This window comes from Psammomys obesus, unplaced genomic scaffold (assembly GCF_907164565.1).
Source record: "Psammomys obesus unplaced genomic scaffold, mPsaObe1.curated_primary_1811, whole genome shotgun sequence".
Classification (NCBI taxonomy): domain Eukaryota; kingdom Metazoa; phylum Chordata; class Mammalia; order Rodentia; family Muridae; genus Psammomys; species Psammomys obesus.
The window spans coordinates 1,699,519-1,716,384 of NW_026594377.1; positions in this window are offsets into that span (position 1 = coordinate 1,699,519).

The window sequence follows — 16,866 nt, forward strand, 5'->3', positions numbered from 1 at the left end:
ACTGGCTTGTTGGCCCTCTGAGTGAGAGGGCACAGGTGGAAGAAGAAAGGAACAAAGGGATTTGCTTGGGGTGGAACAGCCTGGGACCTTGAGTACCAAGGGAGACAGTGGGAACCCTCACTCATGCCCTGAGCACAGCTCCCATCCCTGCTCTGCTCTCTTAGCTCCATCACACAGTGCCAGCCTGAGCTGGCCCCACATGCCCACACACAAACGCATGTGCTCCACTTACCCCAGTCGCGGCTAATTGAGAGCTAAGAAGGCTCATGACAGAATTTGGTTGGTTGGTTGGTTTGGCTTTCATAATGTTTTTATTGATTATTTGGGATTCTAACATCATGAAACCCCCCAAGTTTGCTTACTTCCTAGTTCTCTGCCCCCCTACCCTGTCACCTCCCCTGCCACTCCCCCCAAAAAAAAAGAATAAGAAAAATGAGGGGGACTCCAATTTGTATCACCCATATACTCACTGGAGCATGGTCAAATTGCCGGTGGCCAGCCTTAAAGAAAACTGTCCTTCCCTACCCACATCCTCGAGAGAAGCCGTCATTGTGAAGAGCTACACCCCTAGCATCCTTAGGACAAATTTTAAGAGTCCTCTTTGGTGGCTTTCTGTCTAGGCTGCTGCCTTTTTGGAGGGGTTGGGTTGGGGTAGAGATTGTCATGACAGAATTTTTTTCGTGGGGTGGGGATTTTTGAGACAGAGTTTCTCTAAGTAACTGGCTGCCTTGTATGTTATGATATATTTAAAAAGCCGCACATACAACAGATCTGATATGAAAGAGTTTTATTTGGGGGAAGAGAAGTAGAAGAGAGTTAGGGCCTGAGTGAGCCATGAGGGCAGAAAGACAGAGAGAGACAGAAGGACAGAGATGGGGAAAAGGGGTGCCCTGGCAGAGAAACAAAAGCAGAGAGAGCATGAGAGTGATAAAGTGACAGGTTGGTCCTTTTATATCTGGTGTGAAGCCGAACTGCCTCTGCCAAGTGCATCTGCCACACACCTGGTAGGCGATACTTGATGACATGATGATATCATAGGTTCTGTGGCAACCTATATATGCTAACACTGGACTCCCTTTGTAGACCAGGCAGAGATCTGCCTGCCTCTGCCCCTGAGTGCTGGGGTTAAAGGCATGTCAAATTCCTCATTCCAAAAATAACAGGGCAATGTACCTGCATGGCTTGTCACTCAGGCGGCACCCTCTTGGGCTACAGGGTCACATAAAGTGGAATACATAGCCAGGGGTTCGGAATCCAGGCGTCTGCTTGTTCCCAGCAGGAACTCTCTAGTGAGTTTCTCTCTAGCGGGGGCCACTGTTACATTCACCAAAAGAGATGATAAATTCTGTCTGGCTGAGGCCGGGCATAGCCCAAGCTGCTCACTTGCTTTCATGCTCCTGTCTGTCCATTTTCCATGTGAAGAGAGGTCAGGTGACCTTGTTGATGGGGTCCTTTCGTTGAGCCACAGCTCCTGGCCTTGCTGGTCAATAGAGTTGGGCATGTGCACAGTGAGGGAGGGGAGCAGACTGTAAAGGCAATGTCCAACAATGGGCAAGGCCACTTAGTCCTCCACCTCCCCCTATACTCACTGGCGTGATCTAAGTGTTCCTGAGTCATGATCTTCTGAGTCCAAAAAACACCACACTGGGGCTAGGGTTTTGACTCGCTCTGCTGGGCTTTCATCTCCACTCTCTTGGAGGTACAAGCTACCACAAGAAGGAACCCCAAGCTCCCGCTCTGTAGACAATGAAGGCCGGGCTCATTGTGCACGAAGCGCCTCATACACTAGCAACCCCAACAGCAGGGTCAGACAGGTCCTAGCGCTACTCTGTGAAGACGAATGCTTTTCAGGGAAATGTTGGCTCTGGTGCCTACCTGGCTGGGCCCCAGACATCAACTTAGCAAGCAGAAGGGGCCACATCCATGCCAACTGGCCAGCCTTGAATGTGAGCTGGCATCACAGAGAGACACACAAGCTATAGAGAAAACCAAGTCAGGTCCCCACTAAGACCCGCTTCTGTCCTCTGCCATCTGGTCACCAAGGAAGTGGAGTCTTGGGCACAGTTCCACAGGACAGCCTTGATGTGTGCTAGCTGGGCAAGGATTTTCCTTCTTACAAATTGCCAAAGGCACAGCCACACAGTGAAAAGAAAGAGCCTGTTTTTAAATCACTGCTTGCACATAGATCCCACATGCACACATATGTACACACCATGACAAAAGTAAATAGGGTTCATTCTAGCTCTCGTAAGTTGATGTTGAAAACTGAAGAAGAAGGAAAGGTAGTACATGGTTTAATGTGTGTGTAAAGTGTGTGTTGAGTGTGGATACGTGGATGTGAGTTTGTCAGTGTTTGTGGGTATGTGTGTCAGTTACTTTTCTGTTGCTGTGATCAAACACCACAACCTCAGTGACTTCTGAAAGAGTTTATTTGGACTTAGGGTTGCAGAGGGTTAAAGTCCTTGATAGAGGGGCAACATGGAAGCAGGTGGTAGGCATGGTGTCTGGAGAAGCAATCTGGGAGCTCATAGTTTGAACCACAAGTACAGAGCAAAGGCACCAAAATGGCACTCAAATCCTATCCCCGGTGACAGACTTCCTTCAGCAAGATGGCACCTCCTGACTGGCTCCAGTCAGCACCACCCCCCGGGAATTAGGTGCACGTCTCATTCAGACTGCCACAGTATTTATGTGCATAGATGCAGATGTGAATGCGTGTGGGAACGGGTATGGATCTAGCCATCGGGTGTGGATGTTTATGTGTGGATATAGACGCTCACGCATGCTTGCCTATATGTGTGTGTTAATGAGTATTCGTGTATAGATGCATGTAGATTTGGATGGTTGGAGATACATACATGTGAAGATCTGTATGTGTATATATTCATGTGGATATTCATGTGTGTCAGCGTGGGTGTATACGTGTGTTCATGGAGGTATATTATGTATGTAGAAGTGTACACACATATATGACTGTGGGCATAGATGTGTGATTTTATGCGTGTATATGCACATGGATGTGTGTCAGGCCATTTTAAGGATGCTCTGAAGAGTACAGTAGCTTACAACAGATCCTTCCTCTCAGCCTCACAGGCAGTGAGGGTCCAAGAGACTTGCTTGGTCCGGATCACTGTGAGCTTGTGCATAGGGAGCTGGACTCTAATGTGTCAGGGGTTTTGTCAAAGTCTTCTGATAACAGAGCCCACGGGCAGCCTGGCTTCTGGTTCCTAGCCCACTTTGTCTGAGTGCAGAGATCCTGCTGGCTGTGTGTGAGAAAGCTAGCTGAGTGTGAGCCAGTGAGCTAGTAAGCAGTTTTTCTTGTGGTTCCTGCTCCTGTCCCTGCCTTGAGTTCCTGCCCTAACTTTCCTCAGTGATGGAATAGCTGCTGGGAGTAGAAGCTGAAATAAAGCCTTTCCTTCCCAAGTTGCTTTTAGTTGTGGTGTTTGTCAGCAACAAAGAACACACTGATACAGGTGGCGAGCAGAACAGGAAGATGGGGATATGGGACAGGAGAGGAACCCCAGAGTCTAGCTGAAGCCAGTTGAGAAACAAGAATTGAAACATAATCAACATCTGCTTAAGACCCCGCTTCCTTCCCCTTCTGCAAACCTGCACTTTTCTAGACTCCACCAGAAACCCCCTTTACTGGAAAAGGACATGCTCAAACTCCCCTGTGCAACCCTGTGGCTCCTAGTTTCATCAGATTATAGTTCATCCCAGAAATGCTGGGAATCACTTTATGCATACTCTCAATCATGAGAATCAAAGATAAAGGAAGGCAGGGTCACTTGGGAAGCCACACAACAACGACATTTCTAAAGCTTCCGAAACCCCGTGTGCTGTCATCACTAAGATCCTTACAGTGTGACTCTTCTCTGAGAACCAATACCCATGCTTGTGTCGATCTCATTTATGTTTCCCCAGCACCTCTCTTTCTACAAGCCGCTGTGCTTCCTATCTATGGTAAAGTGCAGTTAATAAACTTGAAATGAGCTTCACACTGGTTCATCTTGGCATTCTTTTCCACAGCCAAGCCAAGGCACACTCTTGTCTAAGTGGGGGCTCTAAAGAGGACTTTCTGAGGATTCAGACTGAGGACTTGGTTACCCTGACCAAGAGGTCTTAATTATGCATATCTCTTGCATTTAATTTAAATCCAAACCTCACAGTAATAAGCTAAAAGCCAGAGGTCATTGACCCCTTTGTTTGTTGTTCCCAGTGTGACCACATTTGAATAAATCTTGTTCTCCTTTTCAAATTGTTACTTTTCTCTTCTCTTGGTGTATCAGGATGAGAGGCCCAGCCTTTCTTGTTGGGGCTGCCAGGGTTCAGGACTCTACCCTCTGGTAACCACACCAGCTAGCTGATAGGGGGTAGGGTCAGAATTTAGGACTACCCAAAATTTGTGTTTGGTACTTGTAAGGAGAATGCCAGCTTCTGTGAAAGGGGAGAGTCTTAGGAAGTGGGAAGAGCTGAGGGCCTGGTGGGGAGCTGGGGACATTAGCCTACTCGTGGGTCCCCAAAGCCTTCATTTTGATTACTGCTTCTCTTGCTGGGTCACAGCACATGCATTCCAAGACCTTCCCAGGGGAGGCACAGGGAACCTATGTCACAGAAGCCTTGAAAGAGGGTGTGTTCTCTGAAGTGGCTAAACTGGCAGCAGGCGCTGTTCCTAAGGGCCAGCTGCCCGCTATTGACTCACAGACGTACACAGATGAACACAGCTTTCCTGCCCACAGGCTGGACGTATCTAGTTCCTTTTGTGTGGATTCCTTTTGAATTTCCAAACACTAGCCACTACAAGAGGCTCCCAAATTAAGCTGGTATTTGCCGAGGTGAGAGGCAGGGGGCCTGAGCTCCGGGATTCCATCCTCAGAGTTAGCAGTCTGGGTAAGAAGACACAAATATGAGTAATTATAACACCTCCTGCCCCTCAACCCCCCACTGCACAGACAGCGTGGGGGAGGGAAGTTCAGGAACAGAATGGAGGAGGGGAGCTGGCTCTAGCCCCAGCACCTTTCCATTTCATTACATGGCTTCAGGGACCTGGTCAACCTTCATTTCTATAAGCTTCATTGTGTGTGGAGGAGGGTTTGGGTGGATGGAGGATGAGGAATGTGTACAGGAAGGAGAATCAGGGCTGGTCATTTCAAGTGAAAAAAGAAAGCACTCTAGTAGAGTCTTTACATTTTATAGTGAGGTACAAGAAACTGCCTAGAAATGTGGTGTGTGAACACAGCCTGTAGCTCTCCGAGGCAGGGGACCAGGCAGCTCCACCCTCATTTTCCTCTTCAATGAAATAAGCAGAGCCCTTCCTTACTCAGGGATCTGTTTCTCCCCAGGCTACCGAATGGACCGCAAGCTCACCAGGTGTCTCTTGTCTGTGGCAGCAACTCTCCTAACTTTGCCCTAGCTGTGGTCTCTTCATCTTAACCAATCCCATCCAAAATGACCATATTGACAAATATGGTCAAACTGACCCGGTTAGGGATTGGGACATTATGAGCATATCTTGTGGGAACATACATAGAGTCCAAACCTCAGCTAGGATCAACACGGAGGCAGCCTGGTGGTACTCACCTTCAATCAGCCCTTGAGAGGACTGCCAGGGAAGCCTGGGCTACAGACTGAGCCTGCTTTTGAAAACGAGAAAGGATGAGCAGTGTAAAAGAGAGCAGGTTTGCTGTGGCCCCGTGAGTGTCCAGATGGAGACAGACTGTAAAGAGGGGAGCTGCTAGACAGGGGAGGGTCCCTGGGGATGTCGAGCCAGCGGGCATTAACTTCTAGGGGTTGTTTAAACCCGCCCTCCTGTTAGGAAGGGGGAGGGTAACTCACTCAAAGCAACTTGATTTTCCCCAGAACAAGGCTGGGTCCCCAGAGTGGGGGCACCGGGGCCAGACCCCTTTGAAGTGCAAATCCAGGTCCCCAGTGCAACTCGCCCCCGGAATAATCAGTGCTTCGCATCTGCTGCCCCGCTAGGCCCTCGCGGAAGTGTGCCCTGCCAGCTGCTCTGTTCTCTTAGTGCCCCACTGGCTAAAGTCAGGTGGTTGGAAGTATCTCGGCCCCAGGCAGAGCTGGGTAATCAGCACTTAGCAGGGAAAGGGAATTATAAAACAGAGTGTGCTAGTGTGCTCAGCGGCAGCTGCGGGCCTATTTTTGCATCTGCTTAGAAACCTGCTGTCCCGGCGGCGGTCCCTGCTCCGGTGCTTGGGCTTTGGTGGGGAGCGTGGCCCTTTGTTTAATTGTAGCCTTCTGACAAGAGCCCCGGGGCATTTGGGCAGGTCGCTGAAAGGGGTGGGGAGTGGGGGGGGGCAGATAGGATTGGATCCGAGTGACTTGGTGATGAGGAAGTGCAGGCTCATTGCATCATCTCGGTCCCAGCTAGCTGCTCCAGCTCACCTCAAATCCCAGAATTATCATTATCATCATCACTATTTGTTGTTGTTATCTTTTAAAATGAAATGCCCCATACCGGAGGGCTTTGTTCCAAAAGCTTGGAAACTCATAGGCTTGGGTCCAGTTACCCATTTTTTCATCGATAAATTGAATAATCATCTGCTCCTGCTGAATAGTTTACCCTAAAAAGCACTCAGTATCCATACATATATGATTATCCATATGTATGTGATTATCTATCTATATTATTCTCTCTCTACAGGATGATCTCATCATCTGGTACCAGGTTAGCTCTAGTTCCTGGCTACAGTGAATAGAGAAACAAGAAACACGAGGTGCCAATTTCCCTGTGGTAGGGTACACAGTTCTCTGGGCGGATGCCTGGCAGTGAAATCACTGTGTCACACTGTGGTTCTGTTTTAAGTATTTTGAGAAATCTCCAAACGGTTTTCCACAATGTCTCTATTTATTTGCACCCCCGCCAATGAGTAACAATTCCTTTGTCTCCACATTCCTCCCCAACATTTGTTGTCATATTTGCTGATGATAGCCTCTGTGCCTGAGGTGAGGTGGTATTTCAAAGTAGTTTTAATTTGCATTTCCCTGATGCCTAAGGATATGAAACATTTCTGGAAATAGTTATTTCAAAAATAATTGGCCATTTGGATATTGAAAATTTGAAACATATGTAAAATGTTCAGGTCCAAAACCCAAAAAACAAACAAACAAAAACCCGCAAACCAAAACAAATGGACTTAGAATAATGTGATGTTTTTATTTAATTGCAAGGTTTTTTAAACAAGGTTTGTGAAATTAAGAAATAAACAGTAATATTGAATACCCCCACTGGAATCCATGGACCTCTGGGAAGGCAACACTGACCCCTGGCAACCATTTGGGCTGTCACTGAGGAAAAAGGCATCAGCTGTATAGTAGTTATTTGTGATGTCACTCTCCACAGTCACCCATGGTTCCAAAGTGTTAAACAGGACGGGTCTGGTGGCACAGACCTGTCCCACCTACTTGGAAGGCTGAGGCAAGAGGGTATAAAATTCAAGGTCTACCTGAGCTATACAGCAAGTTCAGGGCAGCCTGGAAAACTTAACAAGTGATACCAGACGAAAGGGCTGGGATGGACTTCAGTGGTAGAGCTATACATCGCTAGCCTGTGTGAGGCTTCCGGTTCAATATCTAGAAACATCCCCACCCCCGCCACGCACACTCCCTTTGGGCAACATAAGAGAATCTGACCCCATCTCTCTCCCCCTGGGAGTTAGTTAGTGGTCTGGCGTCCCCACACTGTGCATTACTCACAGGAAGTCTTCTTAGTGCCTGCTGAGTCGTTCAATTGATGGTCACAGCTCCAAAGTACTTACATTCAAAGTACAAGAGCAATAATTCCACTGGGCGGCGGTGGCAGAGGTAGGTGAATCTCTGTGAGTTTGAGGACAGTGTGGTCTACAGAGTGAGTTCCAGGGGCTACACAGAAAAACCCTGTCTCAAAAACAAATAAGCAAGCAAACAAAAATAATGAATAGTAATGTCAGCAACTGGGACAGGCTCCTTGAGAAAATAAAAGGCGCTATCTTAGTCTCAGTCATCCTTTGTGTCTTGGAATGCACTCTGGGAATAGTCATGCTTCATATCTGCTTGTCTTCCACTTGGGGAAAGGTACGAGGCCAGCCATTGGGCTATATCGTATGGTGGGAAGGATAAAAGGCCTTCTTAGAGGACTCTTTCACATGACGTGGAGGGGACGGTAGCTGAGGCTTCACCTCTGGGCATGCAGAAAGAGCACTCTGGACTGCTATTCAGATTTAACTCTCTGTGTGCAGCTTCCTCACCGGGATAACTCATGGCTGCTCCCAGCACTGCCCTGGGAATTATGCCCAGTGGTTTCAGTAAGCCTTTATCTCACTGCCAGGCTCATAGGAAGTAAAGAGTCCAGCCACTGCTCTCAAGCCCTAGGGGAGGAAAGCCTGGTGAGATCTTTGGTGTGGAACAGTTGAGACTACAAAAACAGACAGGTGGTGGAAAGAGTAGGGAAGCAAGAGAAAGGAAACTGTAGGCTCCGGGACTGCAGGAGGACTACCTGAGGCCCTCTGCTGGCCAAAGAAGTCAACTGCTCTTCTGCATGCTTTCTTGACACCTTGTGGTGAAACTTGGAAATGCAGGAAGTGTTACAGTTTTTTTTTTTTTTTTTTTTTTTTTAAGAATTGTACTCTTATAATGGGGTTGAAATACTGACACACTTGAGAAACTATTGGCTTCTGGGAAGGGTGAGTCAGTTCTCCAGAGAAGGCTAGCTTGTGAGGCTATCGTGGTCCCACATCCACGTACACACAGCAGCACGAAATGGAATCACTTTAAATTGGGAAGGAAAAGCGTGAGAGCAGAGGAAGTATTGGAAAGGAGGGAATTGGGTGTGGGTTTGATCAAAACATATCATATGAATGTACACATATTTCAAATATTTAAAAATACTGATGCCCCTAAGTCACCAGCATACACAACTAGACTGAGTGTCCTCAAGCATGTTGACTAAGACATACTTCACACTTTCAAGGGCTTCAAGCTGCGACCATAGCACTGGTACTGCAACTGTTATGGAGCCTCTTTTCCCTGTACAGGGCCAGGCCAACAACAACGACAGGAGCAGGAAAGACAGAGAAGAACGTCTTGAGATAAGCACATCTATCTATCCCTTTCTAAAAGTCCATGAGCCAAGTAGTACTTGCAGAGATGCTATGACATCAGTCCCTCTCTAGAAATTAGGAATCAATCCTTACTCCCTCCACTGTTGAGAATATTTCCAACTTCAGTACCAGTGTGGTGATATATTATCTAGACATTCTCTGTGACCAAACTTTTAAGTACTAGTGACTTGGAGTCGGTCTGAACATACTACCAGAGCTTAGGAGAATGGCTCCTCTCTTGGGCATGCCCAGCTGATGCCTTGGTGTGATTTCAGGGCTACTGTGCTATGGTCTTTTCTAGGAAAGGGGTCCCTTTCTCAGACAAGACATTGCAATAGCGCTCACAAAGAAAGGCTTCCCAAGGCTGTGAGTGGCTCCTTGTGCTGTTCTGGGTCATGACCTTCACATCCTACAAAACTATGGTCCGTGGGAACAATCTGGGAGTGTGAGCTTCATCAAGTTATTATCATCTGGTTTCAGTTCCATCATTAACAAAATAGAAACTCTTGTCAACCACAAAGACACAGTGGCTGAGAGGCACCTTGGAGCACAGAGTCTTCTGGGGTACAGAGGTCTTGTCTGACCCGGTTTTTAGATTACACCTTCTGAGTTAATCTTACCTGCCTGAGATTTCTTTAACTACCAGAAAATGTGTGCCTGATCCTTGCTCGGGGTGTTTTTCAGGGGGAGGAAGGAAGAGTACCAGCCTTTGTCACAGATGTGGGGACTGAGTTCTCAATAGCGATGAATCCATTTCATCATTGTGAAGAAAAAGGCAAAGCTGAATGAAATAAAAGGTCTATTACTCATAGTAATGGAGGCTGAGATTAAACATTTGTCACGGTGGGTAAGAAAGTGGAGCAGACACCCTCCTGGATGTCTTGCAGTTCAACCTATAGAATGGGCAATGTCTGATTTAAGTAAGCAGAATCAACAGTGAAAATCTGTCTACATTTTCATTAAGACTGAAACCGCCTTAGACTCAGAGCCTACAACTTTCTGTACGAGGCTCTCACAATCTGGGAGCTTGTACCCACAGCAGGGACACAAAATGACAGAAGTTATTAAGAGTTAATTTGCCACTAAATCTGGGTCAGTTACTCAACCTCCCTGAGTGTCATGCAGAGGACAGTGATGCTTACCCTGCCCTCCCTCAGGGTGGTTAAGAAGAACAGAAATATGTCCTGGATTGAGGTGAATTTAGGGGACAGTGTTGAGAACACTAATGCTCTCACAATCTCCCAAGCGTTTGTACAGAAAAACCCTGTTCATTTTTATGTAAGACCAGAGAACAAAGTGCATGCCCAAAGAACCCAAATCTCCCAAGTGGTAAGGTCACTTATTCTATGTATTTTGTAGGATTCACATAAAGGGAAGATTAGGTCCCTTCATCCAGGAGGCATGGAGATGGAGGGGGGGGGGGGGACTATATCAGGTCTATTCTGAGAGTGTTTTTCCAGAGCTGAGAACTTACTTCTATCTAGGCTGTGGTGGAGAGGGCACTCACCACCACACAACAGTCAGGAGTAGAAGCCTGGAGTTGTCTAGTGATGACCCAGCTTCAGATTAATGCTGTTGTTGCTGCATAGCATCTCAACATGGCACCCTCTCAAGCCAGGTCTGATAATGTACTAGGGACAGGAACAAGATGGTAAGAGATGTCTTACTGGTTTCCAAAGAAGGAATACTGGACTGAAGGTCTGACCTAGACTAAAGTCCTGGGACTGAAAACTCTCGTGAGCTCCAGCTTCCTCCAACCCAACTGGAAACACCTGAATAAGCACTTGGACCTTTGCACATGCCTCAATCTCCCAGAAGCACAAGTTAATTGAAAACGTGGGGAGCCTGTGGTGACTGTGAATATGGGTGCTGGCCTGGAATTCGGAGAGCCGCCTTCCCCTGCCTCCCAGAGCGCTGGGATGACAGGCGTGCCCCACTGCGCCTGGCTGCCGCCACACTTCTAGTAGATTTCCTTGAAACTGAAATTTCCTTTCCCTGACCCTTTGGCTTTTCAAATAGGGTTTCTCTGTGTAGCCCTGGCTGTCCTAGGACTTGCTTGTAGACCAGGCTGGCTTCTTATTGGAAGAGCTGCCTGTCACTACCTCTCCAGTGCTGTGATTGAAGGTGTGGGCTACCACACCCAGCTTAAAATTGAAGTTTTCTTAAACATTCAGTTTCAAAATTTGAGGGAGTAATCCTAGCTGTTGAGAGGAAGGAAACCCAAGGACAGGATTATAAATTGTCATGCATTTAGAAAGAACTTTTAAAATTATTTTGTGTATGGGTGCTTTTTCGTCTTTGTGCGAGTCTACACACCACATGCATGCCCACTGTCCACAGAGCTGAGACAGGGCCATCAAGTCTTCGGGGAACTTAAGTTCCAGATGTTGTGAACCACCATGTGGGTGAGCAGCCAGTGGTCTTAGCCACTAAGCATCTCTCCAGCTCCACAGTCACAGTTTTAAAAATGCAATTAGACATAAAGACTTTTCCATATTCTTTGTACTATACTTTCAAAACTCTTTTTTAAAAAAGATTCATTATTATTATTATTTTTTATACAGTATTCTGTCTTCATTTGTACTTGCAGGTGAAAAGAGGGCACCAGATCTCATTATAGATGGTTGTGAGCCACTGTGTGGTTGCTGGAAACTGAACTCAGGACCTTAGGAAGAACAGCCAGTGAGTGCTCTTAACCTCTAAGCCATCTCTCCAGAGCCACTTTTAAAACTCTTAAGTAAATATTCCAGAATAAAATATTTGTTCATAAACAAATTTATTACAGAATAAACAAAAATTTGAAAAAATGCCAAATGTTTAACATAAGAGAAAATATGGAATATTTATGGTATAGTATAATAATAGTATAATGTAGTCATTAAACTATTAGAATGCTTATTAGTTGCAGTTTCCTGTGAAATTAAGTAAAAATCCAGAATGCAAAGGTTAGTATCTTTAATTTCAACTATATTACAACACTTGGGAAGTGTCACAGTAAATAAAAGTCTTGTTTTTTTGTTTTTGTGGGTGTGTTTTTTTAAAGATTTATTTATTTATTATGTATACAATGTTCTGCCTGTGTGCCAGATACCAGATCTCATTATAGATGGTTGGAAGCTACATGTGGATGCTGGGAATTTAACTCAGGACCTTTGGAAGAACAGTCAGTGCTCTTAACCTCTGAGCCATCTCTCCAGCCTGTTTTTTTTTTTTTTTTTTTTTTTTTTGGTTTGTTTGACATTAAGTATATCTTTAAGAACCTAGACAAAGTTCTAGAAGTTACTTGTTTCCAAAACATACCAGATTCTTTGGCATTAAAACAACAAGCAACCGTTATTCATATCACCAGCAGAACCTTTAGGAAATGGTTTGGAAGTTCTTCAAAATATTAAACATATACTTCCCATGTGACTCAGCAATCTTGGGGAGCCCCAGCAGAGCCATCACATGACACCTAGGCAATCAGGTCTCCTCTTGGGCCTCTGAGTTTCATTAATAAAAGATTTAAGAATAGACACAAATGAAAGCTTGAAGACAAGAAAGGGACTCAAAAGTTTGAAGAAAACCCCACAGGGTAGGCAAGCAGCTGCCTGGAAGAGGAGGATGAGGAAAGAATTTGGGGGCCAGCCACCTGGCAGCTGGGTAACAGAAGAGCTTTAGAAAGAATAAGGAAGCCCAGTGCATGATAGGGATTGTAAAGCATTCTTAGACTCTACCCAGTGTCGAGAGGAAAAGACAATGGTTAAGAAAGGATAGTTCTCTAGGAAGATGAACCTCTGATGGCTCTTAGGATTGCACTGGGTAGGGAATTCTAGGAAGAAAAAGTATACTCAGAGAAACCTGTCTTCCTAGGGGACTTCCTAATCAGGTCCCTGGCCTGCCACACTAGATTAATCCTTAAGGGAAAGAGGTAGATCCAGTTTTTTTATGTTAGATATAACATATGCACAAGGCAAATGAAACACAGTCACATAAAAGCATACCTATGCAAACCTTATTCTTGGTGATCCTAAAGTGTAAATACCCCAAATGTCCACTAATCAGGGAATAGATATATGCCACATAATTTATCTATGTGATGAATATTATTCAGAAATAAACAAATGAAGTGAATCTTAGTGAAATAGCGCAGACACAAAAAAACAACATACTATGGGCTGGAGAGATGGTTCAGAGGTTAAGAGGTTAAGCTGTTCTTCCAAAGGTCCTGAATTCAATTCCCTGCAACCACATGGCAGCTCATAAACATCTATAATGAGATCTGGTGCCTTCTTCTGGCCTGGAGGAATAAATGCAGACAGAATACTGTATACATAATAAATAAATAAATAAATCTTTAAAAAATATTATGATTTCAAAATAGAATAGGCAAATCTACACAGGAAGGTCAGTGGCAGTCGTCTGGGACAGCCATGTTGGGGGGAAATAGGAAATGAGTTCTAGTTGGTACAGCACTGTATGGGAGTATGGACAATCTGTACTCCAAGCCCGCCAGTAAATACACACACCTGCTCCTTAACTAAATGACTACATGGCTTAAAACATGTATTTCACAGTTCAGAACCCATAGCAAAATGCATGGGTAACTCTGGTGTATGTCCACATGGACTTCCCAGGGGTCATACCTGTTCTGAAGGTTTGCAGAAAAGCCAAATAAGGGTGTGTGTAAATGAGGGCCATCTGCAAGCATGTCCTCTGCATCCAAATGCTACACCTGGTCCAAGCTTCCTCCTGCAGCAGAGATGAACGAGCTGAGTGAGCTCAGACTGGCTACTGCTAGCCTGAACCCCGTATCTTTAGCAAAGGGACCTAACGGGGGACTGCTGGCAAGAGTCTCCCATCACCTACCTCAACTCCGCTGCAGGAACTGCACCTCATGCCTAGTCCCTTTGGGTCCAGACTTGCTTTTCTCATGATATGCCCACCCTCCCATCGGATCTGTCACTTCATCAGGTGCCTAAGATAGGGCAAGGCCTGGAAGACCTGGCACCTCTGGCACAGAGACCCCACACTGAAGAATAGTGTTTGCTGAACTACTGAGACTTGCGTGAACCAGAAAGGGAGGCAGAGAAGTAGACCCATAAGGGGAGGCATTCTAGGGTCCTGGAGGAGTGTAGTTAAAGCTCTGGATTCAATATTCAGCACTACAATAGTGCTGCTAGGGAAGTATTTCCTTGTTTTCTCCTACTCCCCTTTCTTCTATGGGGCTTTACGCCTCTTAGCTGCTACAAAAATAGGTGCTCTGAACTGTGCTCAGCTCACAGTTGTTTATGAAATAAAAAACAAGAACCTTTCTTTTGCTGCTGCTTTGAGGTCGAACCCAGTCTCATGAATACTAACTAGGTAAGTATGCATGACCTGTTTTCTTAGCCACAAGAACTCTTACACTGATGTGCATTTTGGTTAGATGAGCTGTTGCCTAATTATGCTACTGTCTGAACCACAGGACATGGATATCTTAAGTACATGCATTTATCAATAGCCCTGGCTCTCCTAGAACGAGCTATGCAGACCAGGCTGGCTGCCTCTCAAGTACTGAGATCGAAGCCATTCACCACACTGGGGACTTTCTCTCCATGGACTGACTCCTGTTGTATCACATATGTAGTCTGTGGGAGGAGTGAACTACAGAAATGAATGCTGCTGGCTTTACTTTAACAAGACAGAAGGCAATCTGATTGCTAAGCTATTCTACGAGATTGAGTGCAGTTTTCGGAGTTACAGAATTCTTTGTGCTTACCTGTACAATGCATGTGCTTGAGCATACCATTAATGAAATTAGTCTAATGCCAGGGCTATGCCTGAGTGCTGCGAAAGAGTAGGCCCTGGGAAAAGCACAAGAGAACCAGGGAACAGAATGTCTTAGCTCAAAGCAGTGAGGTTTCCAGTCACTTCAACTTGGATCAGAGTCCTGGCCTTGTTGGCTTGGTCCCAGTGCTGCTATGTTCAGCATTTGTGCCCCTTCTGGCCAACCACGTGGGTGAGGCTTGGATTCTCAGGGGCTGAGCCTCTGCATCCCACTTGCCTTCCAGAGAATGCATAAGTAGAAAATAACAGACCTACTAGTACCCCTATGGAAGGAAAGATCTGGCGTCCAAACTCTGCTCAGTGCTGGAAGAGGCAAAGGCCTCTTTGAAAACCATGAACGGAGGGCTGTCTGCAGGCAGGGGTGTGTCACGGCACACACATGCTCCGAGGTACACTCTTACTGCTCTTTTGCCACTTTGTGGGTCTGGAGCTTGAGCTTCCCATCCTGCCTGGCTTTTTAGGTTTAAAAAAAAAAAGTTGTGGTTTTTTTTTTTAAATCACATAAAACATGTTCCTTAGAGCCTTCGTCTGGTGTTGATGTGGAGCTTCACAGAAGGGACCATTTGGTCCCGTGAGCCACTCACTGGCTGCCCAGCCAAAGACAGGCCAAGCTGGGCCTGGCAGCTCCAGAACTCAATGTGTGGCTTGTGCTGCTCTGTGGAAGTGAATACAGCTGTGGGCAAGGATATGCAGTCTGAGGTTCTTGTCTATAAACCCCTGAACACTTTACCTCACAAGCAAACTGATGTGAACATCTATGTTGGTGACTCTAGGCTATCAGTGATTTTGGTTCACACTCACACCCTTCAGAAGATCCCAGGTTCTGGAGCGCTGTGAACCCACAGGGATGTGAGGGGATGCTGGAGGGACACAGGAAGGACATGATTAAGGTTCAAGGCTAGCCTCCAGCAGTTGCTCTGCCATTCCCTATGTGACAATGAGTGCCAATGAACAAATTTGGTGATCGGGAACAAGGCCATTTCTACTTGAACTCCAACTGATTGCTCTATTTTTAAAATGCTCTGGCAGTCGGGAGATAGTCCTTTGGAAAGAGAGGTGAGACATGTATGTTACTTATTATGGCTTGCTGAGCTCAGGGGCATGCATGTTTCTACCCAGGATGGCGACCTTCAGACTCCTAGAGACCAGACAGCCCAGTCTTGCTCACCTGGGCCTCAGGCCTTAGGGGCAGCTAGTCAGATGTTTGCTTTCTCCAAAACAGGAAGTATGGGTGACTGATCAGGAGAGCTCGACAATTCCTAGTGAGGATACAGGGCTGTGAGGAGACTGGAAGAGATTTCTCATTGTTACTAAACTGAGTCTTGAGGGTACTTGCTGCCATGGAAGAGGCACCACTGGCTCCCTGAGCATGAGGCAGGTGTTCAGCCCTGAACTGCAAAAATGGCTTAGCATAAAACCACTTTGGCTATAGAATGGAATGCCATTTTTATTTTAAAGAAATAAAAAAGAAAAATAACAGCAAAGAAGATCATTTTCTTATACTTCTATTCCTACACATTAAACACATTAAAAAAAAAATCCCTCAAGCATCTGTTTTTTTTTTTAAGACAATATAGCCCAGTACGTTAGACTTAAACACAGGTATTTGAATATGACCGTGGATCCCTGATTCTCCTGCTTGCCAGGACTTCAGGCATGATCTACGAGACCTACCTGCTATACTGTTCTTGATGTCATCTTCTTATTGGATCTTAGTGCACTGAACTGCACTCACTTGCTGTCAATCCAACCACAGAAGACTTCAAGAGCAGACTACCTTGAGGGCCTGACATGTCAGTCCACCCACCCTCACAGGAAAGAAGACGGTGAGGTGCTGAGGACACTAATCTACAGATGGTCCTTCATGCTCACAAAATCTCCCCAGAACAAGTCTGATGATATGTCACTTAAATTTGTCCTTTTATAGAAGGATCCCTTAGCAAATGTTTTCACTAAAAAATAACAG